The following is a 15,034-nucleotide window of genomic DNA, read 5'->3' on the forward strand; positions in this document are numbered from 1 at the left end:
CTGTACAGACAGCAATCGCTGAATTAAAAAAATAATGTGGGGCAGGGCCCTGATTGCCCAATAAGCCATGCCTAGTGCCCCAACCCAACTAGTGTGACTAGTGAGAGTCACTGCCAAGAAACAACTGCACAAACGTAGCCAGTGTGACTCCTGAACCACACAAAGTGGTTGCAGTCACCAGCTCCCAGTTTCTCCTTATGGCCTCACCCCAGGAGCCAGCACTGCAGGTGATCAGATCTCCCCACCATGCCATATTGCTCAGCACCTTGGCAGCCAAAAATCAAATGCAGAGCTGAATATTTGTTCCCTATTGTGTGGGACTGGTATGTAGAGGAAACTATCCTCATTTTTACAGCAACTCATTTGTGGAGCCACAGAGGCTATGGTGAAAGGGGGCATGTTATAAGAAATGGGGCCTGCGCACAGCTGAAAATTGTATTTTTATGTAATTCTAAGCAATTTTTTTATATGCCAAATGGTAAAACTTCCAACATTACCTTATACATTAGTTAGGGAAGCCCAGGGAGAGAGGGAATCACACTGTGCAGATGTTCCCTCTTCTTAGTCCATTATTTTCTGTTAGATACTGATGTGTATGGAGTGGTAGCACTGGTTTTAAAATTGCCCTGAAACTCATTTCCTTGAAATATATAATAGAAAGTGTCTTCAGCCATATGGTAGGAGTGCTTCCAGAAGGTGCTGTGGACATGCTGGGGGAAAACCACATGGCAAAGTTTGTTCTGTGGCTGCTGGGGAAGCAGGAGGGTTTATAGCCTTCCCACCTCAGCTCCAAGCTGGTTTCTGACCTATGTTTCAAATGTTTCATCAGACTATTTCTCTTAGATCTGTTATCGGTTACTTGCTAGAGCAAATAAAACTCAGAGATACCACCTCACAATGATTACGCAAAACCAGCATTGATTCCCTGGCATTGATTCCCTGGCTGGTTCCCTGGCTAATGATTATCCAAGATCTTTGGAGCATGGCTGAAGTTTAAACTCTGGGGGAGAGCAGGAGTTTGAGCAGACAGTGCTGGTACCAGCTGATGGGTCTCCCTCAGGCCTTGAATCCAGCCTCCCAAAAAGCTGTGGGGCATGGGATGGTGGCAGACACTGAGCTGCTGGCAGTAGCTGACTGGCAGTGACATGGCACTGCACAGCAGGAGGGCACAGACCCTGGGCTGGGTACCAGGGACAGAGCTGTGGCAGCTCAGGACAAGGACAACCTCCATTCCGGCTGGGTGTTTTTGCTGCCTTCTCTTGCCACTCACTCAAGGAAGGCTGGTGCCTTCCTTGCTTCCCTAGATTTCTTTCCCTTATGAAAAGCTCTCTAAGACAGATTTACTTCATTATTTTTATTATTCCGTAAGTATTACCAATTACTTCTTTTTTGAAAATAAGACTAAAAGCAGAGCTTCCAGCTAGAAGGAGTTATGTACGTACAGCATCAGCTTTCTGATGGAGCCAAATTGCATCTCCCAGGTGATGCATCTCACCTGATCTATCACACACCTGTCAGTGGCACACCTACTGATGGGCAGATTTGCCAATGTGCCCTGTTTTGCTATTTTTTGTCCTCCATTACACTTCTGTAACCAACAAGCTTGATTTTTGCAGTGGCAGAAAAGACAGGAATCTTCTCACATCCTTTTGGAATCAGAGCCCCAGGAGGATTACTGTCAAAATAATAGATCTGTTAATGAAAAGTTTCCTTGGCATCCATTTCTTGGTTTTGTGAGAATGAGGTGGGAGAGATGAAATACAAATCCATACAAATATTTGATTTCTCATAGTCCTGGTATCTTGGAACTCCCTATATATGCTCTGCTTACTGGAATAAAATATATTTCCCTAACACAAACAAACGAAACCATATCAGCCAGGGTTCTGTGTGAGGTTTTTCAGGCATCTCTTTAAGCAAGCAAGCAAATTACACTTAGTGTTAGATGGGTAAAAAAAATGCTTCAAATACAGTTTTCCAGGTGGTGCTAGTGGAATTGGTTGGTAGTTGAGCTTCCTGAATTTTGGATAAACAGCTGTCACCTGGGGTAGATGAAGTCCCTAATAAATAAACTGTAACAGATCTCAAGGACCATGTCCTGAACAAGTAGCACAGGGGTCATTCTCACACACCCCTGTTCTTTGAATAAATGAGCATTTAAATATTTGATACCATGTGAAGCAAAGTGTAAACAGAGTGACCTTACAGCCTCCTTGATGTTAGTTAGGGTGCCCTTATCAAAGAAAGGGAAGATAGAATGATACTGAACAAGGTCTTCTCTCATATGAAAATACCCCTTACAACTTGAATAGAGTCAACCACCATTATAGACTCTGATAAATTTCCTGACTCACTCTTCTTGTGTTACTTCAAAAGATTAGTTCAAAATCCTTGTGAGACACATAGCACAGGAATTTTTTTTAAAATACAGGGTTAAACTAATTTAAAAAATAGATTAACTTCCTTTTCCATTGTGTTCTTCACCTTTCAAATTCGAGAAAATTCCTGCAAAGCAGTGTCAAATTAAAAGAAGTTACAAGTACAATAACACCATAACAGAAGCTGGCAAAGCAGCCATAGTAAAATTTGACTTGTAAATTAATCCAGGTCAGTATAGAAGTGTAGTTGGCTATTAAAGATTAAGGAAGTTTTTTGAAGGAGATATCTAAATGAACATTCTGGTTAAAAAATCATAAACTTTCAAGACATCCACTAACACACTTAAAAGATGTATTTCAGTATATCATTTTCCAGAGATCTCACCCCATTAGTGTGATCCCCTTTCTGCAAATCACTCTAATAATTTTTAGTGCAGTCTGGCATCCCATAGTACTGCTTTCGCCTGGGATAGAATTGATTTTCTTCATAGAGCACCTGTGGCGCTGCTTTACATTTGTGACCTGAACAGTGCTGCTAACATAGGGGACGTGTTAGTTATTGCTGAACAGCACTTGCAAAGTGTCAAGGCCTTTTCTGCTGCTCACATTGTCCTGTCAGCAAGCAGGAAGGGAGTGGGCAAGGAAGGGACTGAGCCAGGATGCTTCATCCACAGTGCAAAATCCAAAGGGAAGGGCAGACATGATGTTGTTCCAGAGTGTCTTCACTTATTTCTCAGATATCTTATTCAGGTTTTTCACTGAGAAGGAGTATTCTGACCTATGACAAAAGAAGATGAATACTTTTGAAGCACATGAATGGAACAAAAAATGTTCTTGATGTGATGTGCTCTAAGGAGAAATAAAATAATTTGAGGTAGAAAGCCTCCAAGCAGTGAGCTTCTGCTGTGAACAAAATTTGAGGCTCTCTTACTGCATCAGCTGAAGTTTGAGATTAGCAGAAAAGGACAATGTGACACAATATATGTCACAATATTGTGTAGAAGAACAGAAGCTGTTACTTTTTAAATTGTTTCTGGAAGAGAATGTGCTGAACATACTGCTTAGTGTGAGTTTACAAAATTATCTGCTATATGTTAGGGAGAAATACTCTGTGAGGAATGTTTGCTGCACTGGAAGGAATTTGTACCACAAATAAATCAGCAGTTAGTACCACCAGGGTTCATTTCAGAGAGAGTCTCCTTTGGAAGGCCCTGCCCTTCAGATAACCCCTCTTTGTTTCTCTCCCACGTCTACCTTTTCCTGCTGTGCGCTACAGCCAGATTAAAGGATCGACAGGAATTGAAATACTACTCATCCAGCAGACTGGATGGGTTTTTTTGTTTCGAGGAGTTGGAGTTTGACAATATCTAAGTGCATTAACTTTGTCTGCAGATCATTAAAAAAGAAATCCAGACTTTCAAAGGGAAGAGAAATGGAAATCTGTCTTCAGCATATATTTTTTTTCTTTACTTCAGTAACAAAATTATTTTTTGGGTGTATTTTTTTTTATTATGTCTGGCTCTGTCTGCCACTACAGATAAGCTTCTTTATCATAGCAACAGAGGAATGGCTGACATTTTTCCTGGTGTCAGTGAAAAGAAAATAAAATAATTTGTTTGTTATCTTTATTACCAACAGATGACCAGCTGCTCCCCAGGAGGCACCAAAGGTGTAACACATTTCACAAAGGAGAACCATTAAATCTTTCCTTCATGGAATTACGGAATTGTTAGGGTTGTAAAGGATCTCATGAGATATCTACTCCAGCCCCCCTGCCAAGATGGGATCACCTAGAGTAGGTTACACAAGAATGTGTCCAAGTGAGTTTTGAACATCTCCAGAGAGGGAGACTCCATGACTTTCCTGGGTACCTGTTCCAGTGCTCTGCCACCCTCGATGGAAAAAGGTTCCTCCTCATGTTGAGGTGAAATGTCTCGAGTGTTAGTTTATGGCCATTACTCCTTGTCCTGTGTCTGGGCACTGCTTTCAGGGCCTGGCACCACCCTCTTGACACCTGTCTTTAAGATATTTATATGGATTAATGAGATCCCCTCTCAGTCTCCTCTAGACTGAACAGGTCCAGCTCCCACATCTCTCCTTGTAAGAGAGATGCTCCAGACCCAAATCATCTTTGTTACCCTCACTGGACCCTGTCCAGTAGCTCCTTGTCTCTCTTGTGCTGAGGAGCTCAGAACTGAGCACAGCACTCCAGATGTGGCCTCACTCGGGCTGACCAGAGGGGGAAGATCACCTCCCTCAACCTGCTGGCCACATTCTTCTGGTGCACTCCAGGATTCCATTGGCCCTTCTGTGCAGGGAAGTTCCCGCCCCACCAAGCAAAACAACAACAGCAGCAAGGTGCATTGTTCCTAGAACTGGAGGCAAACGCCAGGGGTGCGAGCGGTGCCCGAGGCCAGCAGGTGGCAGCCCGAGCCCGGCGTCCCCGGCCCGCGGGGCAGCGGCGGCGGGGCCGCATCAGCGAGGTGCCAGGGACACCTCTGCAGGGACACCTCTGCAGGGACACCTCCTCTGCAGGGACACCTCCTCTGCCAGGGACACCTCTGCCAGGGACACCTCTGCAGGGACACCTCTGCAGGGACACCTCTGCAGGGACACCTCTGCAGGGACACCTCCTCTGCAGGGACACCTCCTCTGCCAGGGACACCTCTGCAGGGACACCTCTGCAGGGACACTTCCTCTGCAGGGACACCTTTGCCAGGGACACCTCTGCAGGGACACCTCTGCAGGGACACCTCTGCAGGGACACCTCTGCAGGGACAATTCCTCTGCAGGGACACCTGCTCTGCCAGGGACACCTCTGCAGGGACACCTCTGCCAGGGACACCTCTGCAGGGACACTTCCTCTGCAGGGACACCTCTGCCAGGGACACCTCTGCAGGGACACCCCTGCAGGGACACCTCTGCAGGGACACCTCCTCTGCCAGGGACACCTCTGCAGGGACACCTCTGCAGGGACACTTCCTCTGCAGGGACACCTCTGCAGGGACACCTCCTCTGCAGGGGCACCTCTGCCAGGGACACCTCTGCAGGGACACCTCTGCAGGGACACCTCTGCAGGGACGGGCAGCGCAGGGCTGCAGAGCTGCCCTCACACCGCACGCCACTGCCGGCGAGACCGCTCCAGCCCCGTTTCACGCGAAAGGTTTTTGGTTCTGTTGCGAGCGCATCGTTAGTGACGCTAAGCTGTGCCCAGCTGCGCTCAGCAAAGCCCATGGAACAAAGGGTCCTGGGCTGCAATACAGCCTCTCTCTTCTAGTGCTTCCTTTCATGTCGGTAACAAATCCCTTCCAAACAATAGCGATTTTTTTTCCGGCTTTGTCATTGATCTCTTAAATAAGATGTTCTTTGGCAACATACCAGCACATTCCAGCTCTCAAAAGATTGCTCCCTTAGGACTCCCTACAGCATTTTTCTTTCAGAAGTTTTGATGCATTCTGTAATGAAAAGAGAAACAATACAAGACCTGATTAATTAGAACTACAGCTAACAAACAGTGCCCTGAGGGATCAGCACTCTAATCATCAAGTAATGTCAGAGCAACATCTTTATCCCCATTTCCATCACTCTTTTTCTTCTCAGCCTTGTGTAGTTTTAATCTGAGATAGCTCTACCCGTGTACTGGGTTTATACAGGTGACGAGTCAAGCTACAGGAGACAAAAAAGCATCCTAGCACCACAGTTCACTGTGTGGTAGCTTCTGTATGGCTATCACTCTAAGTCAAAATGAGCAACCTACCAGTGACATCTTCAGAAAACTACCTCTTATGGATGTCTATTTTTTTTTAATCAGCAAAAATTAGGAAGTGATTGATAAAAAATACAGCACAATATAGCAGAGGATGTCCCCTCAGAAAAATAAAAATCTTGTTATGTGCTTTGCCTTATTGTGTGTTTTCCACCCCTTTTCTCTGTCCATGCTTTATAATTTTTCCTTTATCAGTGCTTCTTTCTTTTTCCACCTCACTATTCTGGAATATTTGTAAAAGGAAACTAAACTTGACCTAGGGTCAAGACAGACCCTTTTTGCCATGAAGGCACTGTTGTGTTTGCTTTATCAGAGTTTGCTTGGTAGTCTCCTCAACATCTAGGCAGGGACACCATGAGAGGGCCCAGAAATCTCTTTTCCTTGTGAGCTCAGCCTGGCATGAGAGGCAAGCGGTATTCTAATGGGCATTTCTGTAAATCACATCAATCATATAGGGGAACATTTGTAATTACAAGGTCAAGGATAAATTAGTCATCCTGTCATAACTGAATACTCTGGCAAATAGCAAGGCTGACATAGTCCTAGTAATTTATTTTTTCATGGGTACAAGCAATTTAGTATTTGATAGCTCTGGTTAAAGTTGGAGTTTAGACTGCAGATGACTAACCACAAAAACAGCAGGATGGCAGGGTGTCTGTAGGAATGAAAAGAGAATGCTCTCTATTTTTGAAAAGTAGTTTTCTTCCTTCCAAAATTACTTCAGAAGAAAGGGCCCAACCAGATACTTCACAATTTTTTTTTTTTCCCCCAAAAGCAGGCTGCTCATGGGGCCAGCAATCACAAGCTATATATCACTGCTCAGAAGTACAAGCTGGTTAATCTGCCTGCTCACTTCTCTGGTTTCCACCACCTCCACATGGCAAGCTCTTCCAGGCCCTTACTTCTGGAGTGGTCCATTGGCCATGGTCCATGATAAAGTCAATGCTACCTCTTCATACTGAAATTCAAAAAAAAACATGTCTCAGATCCTAATTGATTCAGATGAAGAAAGAAAGGAAGTAGCATCCTGTACTCACCCAGGATGCTATGCCCAAACCTCAAGGGCAGCAAATACCTCCTGCAGTTTGCCAATTCTCCTCTTTGAGTCTGAAGGAGATGCATAATATACATGGGAAAAATCTGTTCTGGTGTAGGAGCCACAAAGTGAATGTTTACCCTGTGTTTTTGAACCCATTGCTCTAGGCACTATCTACCCTGCTCCAGCCACTGAGCTAAAACTTATCTTAGTGAGTGCGGTGTCCTGTTTGGAAACAGCACATTTACCTCCACAGAGAAATTGCATGCAAAGCTCCAGCAGAATGGGTTGACAGGAGAATTACACAAGCTCCTCAGAATAAAAGGGCAGTGTGTATTCATTCCTACTAAAATCTGAGACCAAAAAAACCCAGTGTCTCCTTCGCAAAAGAGCTCTATAAAAGAATGTCCAGCAAACCAAGTCTTGAGTAGGCATAGGAGCAGCACATGTTTAATGTCAGTTACAGTTTAAAACACAGAGACTGACTCAGAAAATATTATTTCAGCCTTGTTTGTTCTTGAGTTGCTGCTTCCCTTGGAGACTTGAGCCTAAGACTTTGAAAATACCAGTCCCCTGTAAAGCAGGTATATTGAACTGCCAACAGATTTGCTTTTCTATACATTCTGATTTCTGTTTCTGTGTTTTATTTGTATAAAAGTCTAGGGCCATCACCGCCTGAAAGTGCATCCTCTCCCCCTGCACACAGCCTTCCCTTATGTTGTTTTTGCAGCTCGTGTTTCTCACCATCCCTCCATGCCATTTTTTCCTTTTACTTGAATTTACACCAAGCGATTCCTCTACCCATCCCCCTTCCTTGCTCCTGTTAAATGCTTAGTTCATGTTCTTTCCTCCTGCTCAGTTACAGAGATGGGCCCCCACACAGCTCTGCCCTTCTTCTGTCTCCTGTGCCTTGCATGGTTCTTGCTGGTGCAGCTTTTCTACTTAAAATAATCAAAATTTTTTTCCTACAAAGGGGGCCTTTGCTCCTCACACTTGTACTATGAATGTATATGCTGTGTATTACCACCTTCTCCTCACAGCTGACAAATTACATCTCCTTCCCACACTTCTCCTTCCCTTTTCTGTCTGCATTCCCAACATTAGCCAGATATGCTGTCTCCTGATTTTTCTGTGCCCTTTCCACTGTGTTCCCCTCAAAACCCACTCTAAAAAATTTCTGCCAGAGGTTCACCCTCAACATTTAATAATTACCTCAGGCACTCAGGCTTGTGTCTTCCTCCACTTTTTGATGCTGCTTGGCCAATTTGGCTGAGACAGTGGAACATATTAGCTTGGAAAAGAGAGAAAAAAATAGAGGGAATTTATTATTGGAGGAAGCAAATAGGTAACCTCTGAAGGTTCTGAACTCTTTAGACCATTTTATATGCTCTTCCTGCTTTCTCCCAAAATAAATAATTTCAAAAGACTAGAGTAGGACTTTAGTTTCTGAGACCCACCCTGAGAGTAGAGACCCTCGGGGTACTCTTGCATGCAGAGCCACCCCAGGGTGCAGAGGCTGAGTGTGGAAAAGAAAGGCAAATTTATCAGAATCCTGATCAGACCCTGAGGATAAAAATCTCTGGTGGGGTGAGGCTGAGGTAGGAGCACAGAAGCTAAAGCTCAGCTCTCAAGTATGTAACTGAAATGTATAATTACACATGAGCACTGAATAGAGGTTTCTGTTAATCTGTGAGCTGATAATCTTCTTTCATTGCCACTTAGCAACAGAATTACAAACTGAGGATGGAAAGCCAGGTTGACTTAAAATTCCTCTCTTTGCTGGGCAGAGATGAAAAAGGTCCCTCTCCAAGCAGGCACAGCAGGTTTCCCATCTACTGGGAATCATGCCTTTCAGCACAATATAAGTACAGACACCTGAATTTCAAGTTGCCCAAAGAACAGCTCAGCTGGGAAAATAACATGGTCAATATGAACTAATAAATTTTATTCACAGAAACACAAGATTAATCCAGAAACACATGTCCACAAACTCCATTAAAATCATACATATTCAGAAGGGGGAATGTGTGAGAAGGGACTGTTGGGCCAAAACTGCTGCACTGTAAATTATTCTTAACTGGTGGGTCAAACAGCAATCATCATATTTTTGGGAGATCCACAGTGTCACAGAGATGCTCAGAAGAGGTGCAGGAGGGTGGTAATCTTTAGCAATGATCCCTACCCAGAGCCACTGGACCTCATTGTCCTCTCTTTGAGAGACATTTTGCACCCAACAGAGTGCCAGTGTACTTGAGGCCTCTCTTAGGTTCGGCTATTTTCATAAACATCAGAAAAGAGGTAAATTTAAGTGCCTGCCACCATGCTTTTCTTATCTCAGCCTCTTCTTTCCATCTCCTTCTTACCTTTTTTTTTTCCTTCTTTTTTTACCTTTTTTCTTTTCCTGTTCTTCTTGACTATAGAGTTGAGCAGTCAGATAAGGCATCATCTTTCACAGTGCTGCTGTGAGTCTGGGACAGAGAGAGAGCTCAAAGACATGCTAAAAGCTGCTTAACATCGAGGCTCAGCCACATCTTGGAGTGTCTGGTGAGACTGCATGGCCTGCTTGGCATTCAGCAGATTCTTCTCATAGTCCAACTCAGAAGCCTTTTCCTTTGCACATGTCATGATCCCAGAGACAAGACTCCTATGAGGACAGCTTCCTTCTACCTTGAGCAACTTGTTCCCTGTACTGTAGAAAGGATGGGCTCCCATCCCAGTAGTGCTGCCCAGCAGCAGAGGAGAGAGGGGAGGTATCCAGCCAAAGGGCAACAGACCCAAGGGTGCTGTTAAAATGAAAGTTTAAATTAATATTTACATTTTCAAAGGATTGAATTTACTTTGCTGAGTTTATCTTCAGCCAAGGACGTGGCTTTTGTTTGTTTGTTTTGTTTTTACAGTACTGTTTTTCTGTGAAACTGAGCAGCCAAGACCTGCCCATGCAGACCCAAACACCCTGTTTAAGAGAGGCTCTTTGTACCAAAACATGGCTCTGCTCCAGATTGCTGGAGTTCTTCATTCCCAACCAAATAAAACACAGTGGCAGGGGTCTGTCCAAGGGGCCTGCAGGGCTCCATGGCTGCTGGGTACCCTGCCATGGGACACAGGACTGTGTCCCCTCAGGAAAGTGTTAAGCAGGCAAAGAGGAAGAGCAGAATAGGGCACTCTGTTAGCTCTTCTCTACTGTTCTGGGCGACTGTGTGCAAGGAACAGCCAGAAGAGTTCTGGCTTTCAAAAGAGCCCAGGGGGTGATTTCTCAAGTCAATTACACCTGTGCTGGTAGATGTTATGAGAGAGCTTAAGGACTTATGCAGGAAATAAATCCACTATCCACAAGCCAGCTGGATTTATGCAGCACACAGTTTTCCTTGCACTTCAGGCAGAGGAGGTAAAAAGTTCATAAGCCATGTATAACTCAGTGCTTTCGTGCACTGAGATCTCCCCAACTTCTGCATGGCAACCCTGGGTGTAAAAAAAAAGACAAATTGCTCAACAGAAAGGAGTGTAACTAGCAATTACACACTTCTGCTATTTGCAGCCTTCCTCACATAATGGCACAAAGAAAGAGCAAAATTAGTATGTGTTCCTTTTTTCATGTGACTTTCTGTACTTTGTGGAGAAACTTCAATAGACTCATCAAGCTGATACTAATAAAAGATCTACAGTTCTCTCTATAGTCAAATATTCCCCAGATAATAGTCGTGATCTGGAATTATTTGCTGCTTTTTCCCACCTCAAGCTATGCTTCTTTCATGATTTTTCAAAGACTAAACAACAACTTGCTGAGAATCATCTTTAAAGAAAAAGCTAAAATTTACTTTTTTACTTTTTCCTTGCTACCAGGAGCCCAATAGGTAATGATGTCAAGCTCACTGGAAATCATCAGTACAAAGCAATATCCAACAGTGTTGTAAAGGACAGAGGGAATCTTTTAAATTGCAAGAAGGAGAGCAGAATAAAGAAAGTCTTGCAGAGTTCATGAGTCTTTTGTCCTCTATTGAGGAAGAAGGCTAGTTAGCAAGAGTTGGTAAAGATTTTGGTCTGACCTTTCAAAGCCTTTTGAAGCATCCAAGCAATTCTAAGGACTTGTCTATTTTGGCCATGCATGAGAGTTTGTTAAGGCAGAATGAGAACATAAAGTGTGGCAGCAGCTCTGCTAGGTGTGGACCAGCTGCTGGCCTCAATGCCTTCTCTGGCCTGCATGAGAAGGATTAAAATTCTTTTGACTCATGCTTAGAGGAGAAAAGCAGAGAGATGAAAGGGATTAAATGAATTTAGTTTACAAGTACATATTTCCCTAAGCTGGTTTCCAGTGGCTCCAGTATTATGGGCTGTGATGCACTTTCAGAAAGACATGGGATAGCTGTGCACTGCATCATGTAGTAGTGAAGGGACCATAGTGCTGCCCTAAAAACAGGGAGGCACTACCTGACCCCCAGGATCAGATGTGGCTCCCAGATCAGCTCTGCATGAAGGTTGGGGTATGAGGAGCAGGAGTGGTCTGGTCTGGGAGCTACTGTTAGAAGGGCAATACAGCAATGACAATTCATATTTAACCTCCACGCCTCATGAGAGTGAGGAGTGGGAATAATTCCCCAATAGCTCCGTACTCATCCAGCACTGTGGATCACTCCTCTTGCAGAGTGGTTTCTTTTCTTTTTTTTTTTTTTTAATGTTTAAAATCACAATGTGGACTCCAGGTTTGTAAAGCAGGCTGTTGGGAGTCAGAAACCCAAACTTCCTCCCTCTTGGACCTGAGTACAGGCAATAATCATTTGTCCTAACTCAAACAGGGACATAACTGGCTGCTCTAAGCCAGCTACTGGACGCCCCTGGACGCTACAAACTGCATGACACAAAGAAGTCTGTTGGATAAGATGGTGGTTGTTCTGCTTGAGTTTGTCTTAAAGACACAACAGTCTCTGCTTTCTTACAATTATTGACAAATGCAGGAAAAGTTGTGAACAGTCCAGAGGCTGAACAGTTTCTCAGCAGTGGTATGTGGGGGCCTATATACTATGCAGGCCAAGAAAGAGAAGCTAAAGGCTCCCCAGAAAGAATATATACAAACACAAGGCAGGGATAAAATGCACTTTGACTGCAAAAAGCAGATTCTGTAATAGCTGTGACTGTAGATCTAGAACAAGAGTCACAGATACAGCTAAGTTGTAGGTTCAGCTGATATTTATTTTATTTTTCTGGTACAGAAGGTGTTCTGAGCCTAGTTCAGAGATAGTGAGAAAAGAATTTGCTATTTTTATCTGCAGCAAGTGTTGCATTGATTTATTCACAAATTTGCACTCTATAAACCTGAATATATATCTGTTATGTGATTGGAATTCAGCCTCTTAGTTGGCAGTAGGTAAAAGGGGATATAACCACAGAGTTAACTTAATCATGGAAAAGTATACATATGTTGCCTTTGTCCATCCATTTAAGCAGCAAACTTGTGCTTGGCACAGCAGTTCATTCAGAAATCACACTGGAGAGTTTGTGAATTTGCATACAAAAGCAAGATTTTTCCTTTACAATATACCAAGGAATAACAGCCAGTTAATCTGTTGACTCACATACCCCACTGCATTTCAAAGTGTGTAAATAATTTTTGTCTGTACAGCTCAGTGTATGGGTAACATACTGAGAAGCACTGCCTGAAAGCTACTCCTGTTTGGTTTGGCATGCCTTCACCCAGTATTTCCTACCCAGGTCACAGAGCTTTCTGCTACAGGCAGAACTAGCAAGAGCTTTTGGCTCAGAAAGCTAAAAAAGCCATGACCAGTGGCTTGTCTAAAATAGTTATTAACACTTTTCTTTTGCTGGTTCCACATTACAAAAGTGTCTAGCCCTTGGGCTTTTCTGCCAGAAATGATGTAGTATACTCTATTCTTGTATTTAAAATTTGAATAAGAACAAAAAGAAAAAATAAATAAATAAGGAAAGACAGATGTTATTAATGCATTGTACATAGGGTCATGGTCTGTTCTGTCGCTTACCTTTCAAAATACCTTTTTCTTTTTATCCCTTACAAGATACAAGGCTATTTCTTCTCCGATCCATTTTCATGAGGCACTCATTGGGTTTTGTCACTGTGACACTGGTAAATGTGCTTGGAAGCTAAAGCCAAAGTTCAGTGAAGCCTTTTGTGAATACAGGAACTCTGTTTATAAGATAAAATGATTAGTACAGCATTTCCTCAGAGCTTTTGGCAGGAAGCAGGCACCAGTTCAATTAATAAAAATAAAGGCATAAATGTGTCACTGTCACTTGGTAACTTCCCACTCAACAACATGCCTGGGGGATTTTATTGCAGGGCAGATGGGGATCTTATTACAAGGTGGGACAGATGAACAGGAGGAAGATATGGTCTGCATGGCCCAGGACATATGACAAAGTGCAAAGACACCCACAGGCACACCAGCCATAGTTCACATGGAAGCTGCATCCATGTGGTGACCTACCTGTATCTACAAAAAAAAAAAAAAATCTCCACTAAACAGAGACTTGAGTAATTCAAAAGACATTAACAACTGGCTAATTTGGCCCTGTGCAAATTTGCAGAAGCTTTTCAAGACTCTGCTCCGGTGGCCCTGCATGATGAAAAAACAGGCATTTCTTCACACCTATTTGTATTTAGGTACCAGAATGAAGTGCCCTAGACTCAGCATTTTACAATCTTTAACAGCAAGATGATGAACAAAGTACATAGCTGCAATAGCTTAGCAAATATATATAACCTAAGAAAAGATTATAATTTAACCCTAAAGAACCTCTTTTGGTCATTTTTGCTAGAGGAAGACTGTGATCGTCATGTGTTCTCTAATTAGTCATTTGATGTCTGCAGTCTTCTAAGAACAAATAGATAATCAATGGAAATATGCTTAAAAATATAATACACTCCCAAAAGATCATAGCCAGGACCCCAGGAAAATAGTGACCTGTGCTAAGATTTCTTTTTGCTATTGAAACATTTGCATCATGCTGTAGATTTATTGTGTATGTCTTCCTGTAAGAATGGCACAAAAGCTAAATTTAAAATATAAACTACTTAATCATTTTGCTAATAAATAGATTGACTTTTAAAAACATTGATCTCATGGCAAGTTCTAGCATCTTTCAAACACAGGAAATATTAAATCTGGCACAAGGATATTCAGTTAGCTTTGTGCATTAACTGAATTAAGTTGTTGTTTTTTTTTAAATCACTTGTCTAGACTGATAGATTAGTGTGTAGACGTGAATACATATTAAAGTTGAATAACAGAAGTTTGTTTTTGAGAGATGACAAGACTTATAGGGGTAGCTAATGAAGAAGTAATGATCAGTGCCCAGTGACTTTGGAATTTAAACACTTCAGAGCCTGCTGAGATGAGCAGGTGCCAGGTGAATTCATACATTACAAATGCCCTAAAGCAAGAATCATCTATTCATGTGTTTCTTTTTTTGGACTTTGAGCTATGTCCCAGGATGGTCCTCGGACACAACCTTGGAAATTATAAAAACCCTGTGATTTTATACCTCAAGACCAACGCAACCCATCTGTCTTCAAAATTGTTTGCTAACAGTATCCACCTCCTCACTTTTGAAGTAACTGGATTTGATTTAAGATACAAAATAAGGATATTTTTCTAATTTTTCTGCATAACATCACTAGTGTTTCCTTACTTCCAAATAAATAGGCAGTGTTAGTCCTGTGAACATCTGATAATGACCATTAAAACTCAAAATATAGACATATCCCTCAGGGAAAATGAAAATTAAAAAGGCTGATAAACATGCAAACACCATGCATACCTGGAATGCCACCATTTTTAATACCATTCTTTACAGATTGAAATTCAAGCTCAAACATGAACCTCC

General features: G+C 42.7%; 1 long non-coding RNA gene across 1 annotated transcript; it reads right to left on the bottom strand.

Annotated features, from left to right (window-relative positions):
- Positions 1-1,884: 1,884 nt before the first annotated feature.
- On the bottom strand, positions 1,885-4,910 carry LOC110468130 (uncharacterized). Its single transcript, XR_002465028.3, has 2 exons — positions 4,250-4,910; positions 1,885-3,156 (listed from the first exon to the last, which is right to left on the bottom strand). It is a non-coding gene; the product is annotated as an uncharacterized LOC110468130 (long non-coding RNA).
- Between the last annotated feature and the right edge of the window lie 10,124 nt (positions 4,911-15,034).

The sequence above is a fragment of the Lonchura striata genome, chromosome 2 (assembly GCF_050655825.1).
Source record: "Lonchura striata isolate lonStrDom1 chromosome 2, ASM5065582v1, whole genome shotgun sequence".
NCBI classification, from domain to species: domain Eukaryota; kingdom Metazoa; phylum Chordata; class Aves; order Passeriformes; family Estrildidae; genus Lonchura; species Lonchura striata.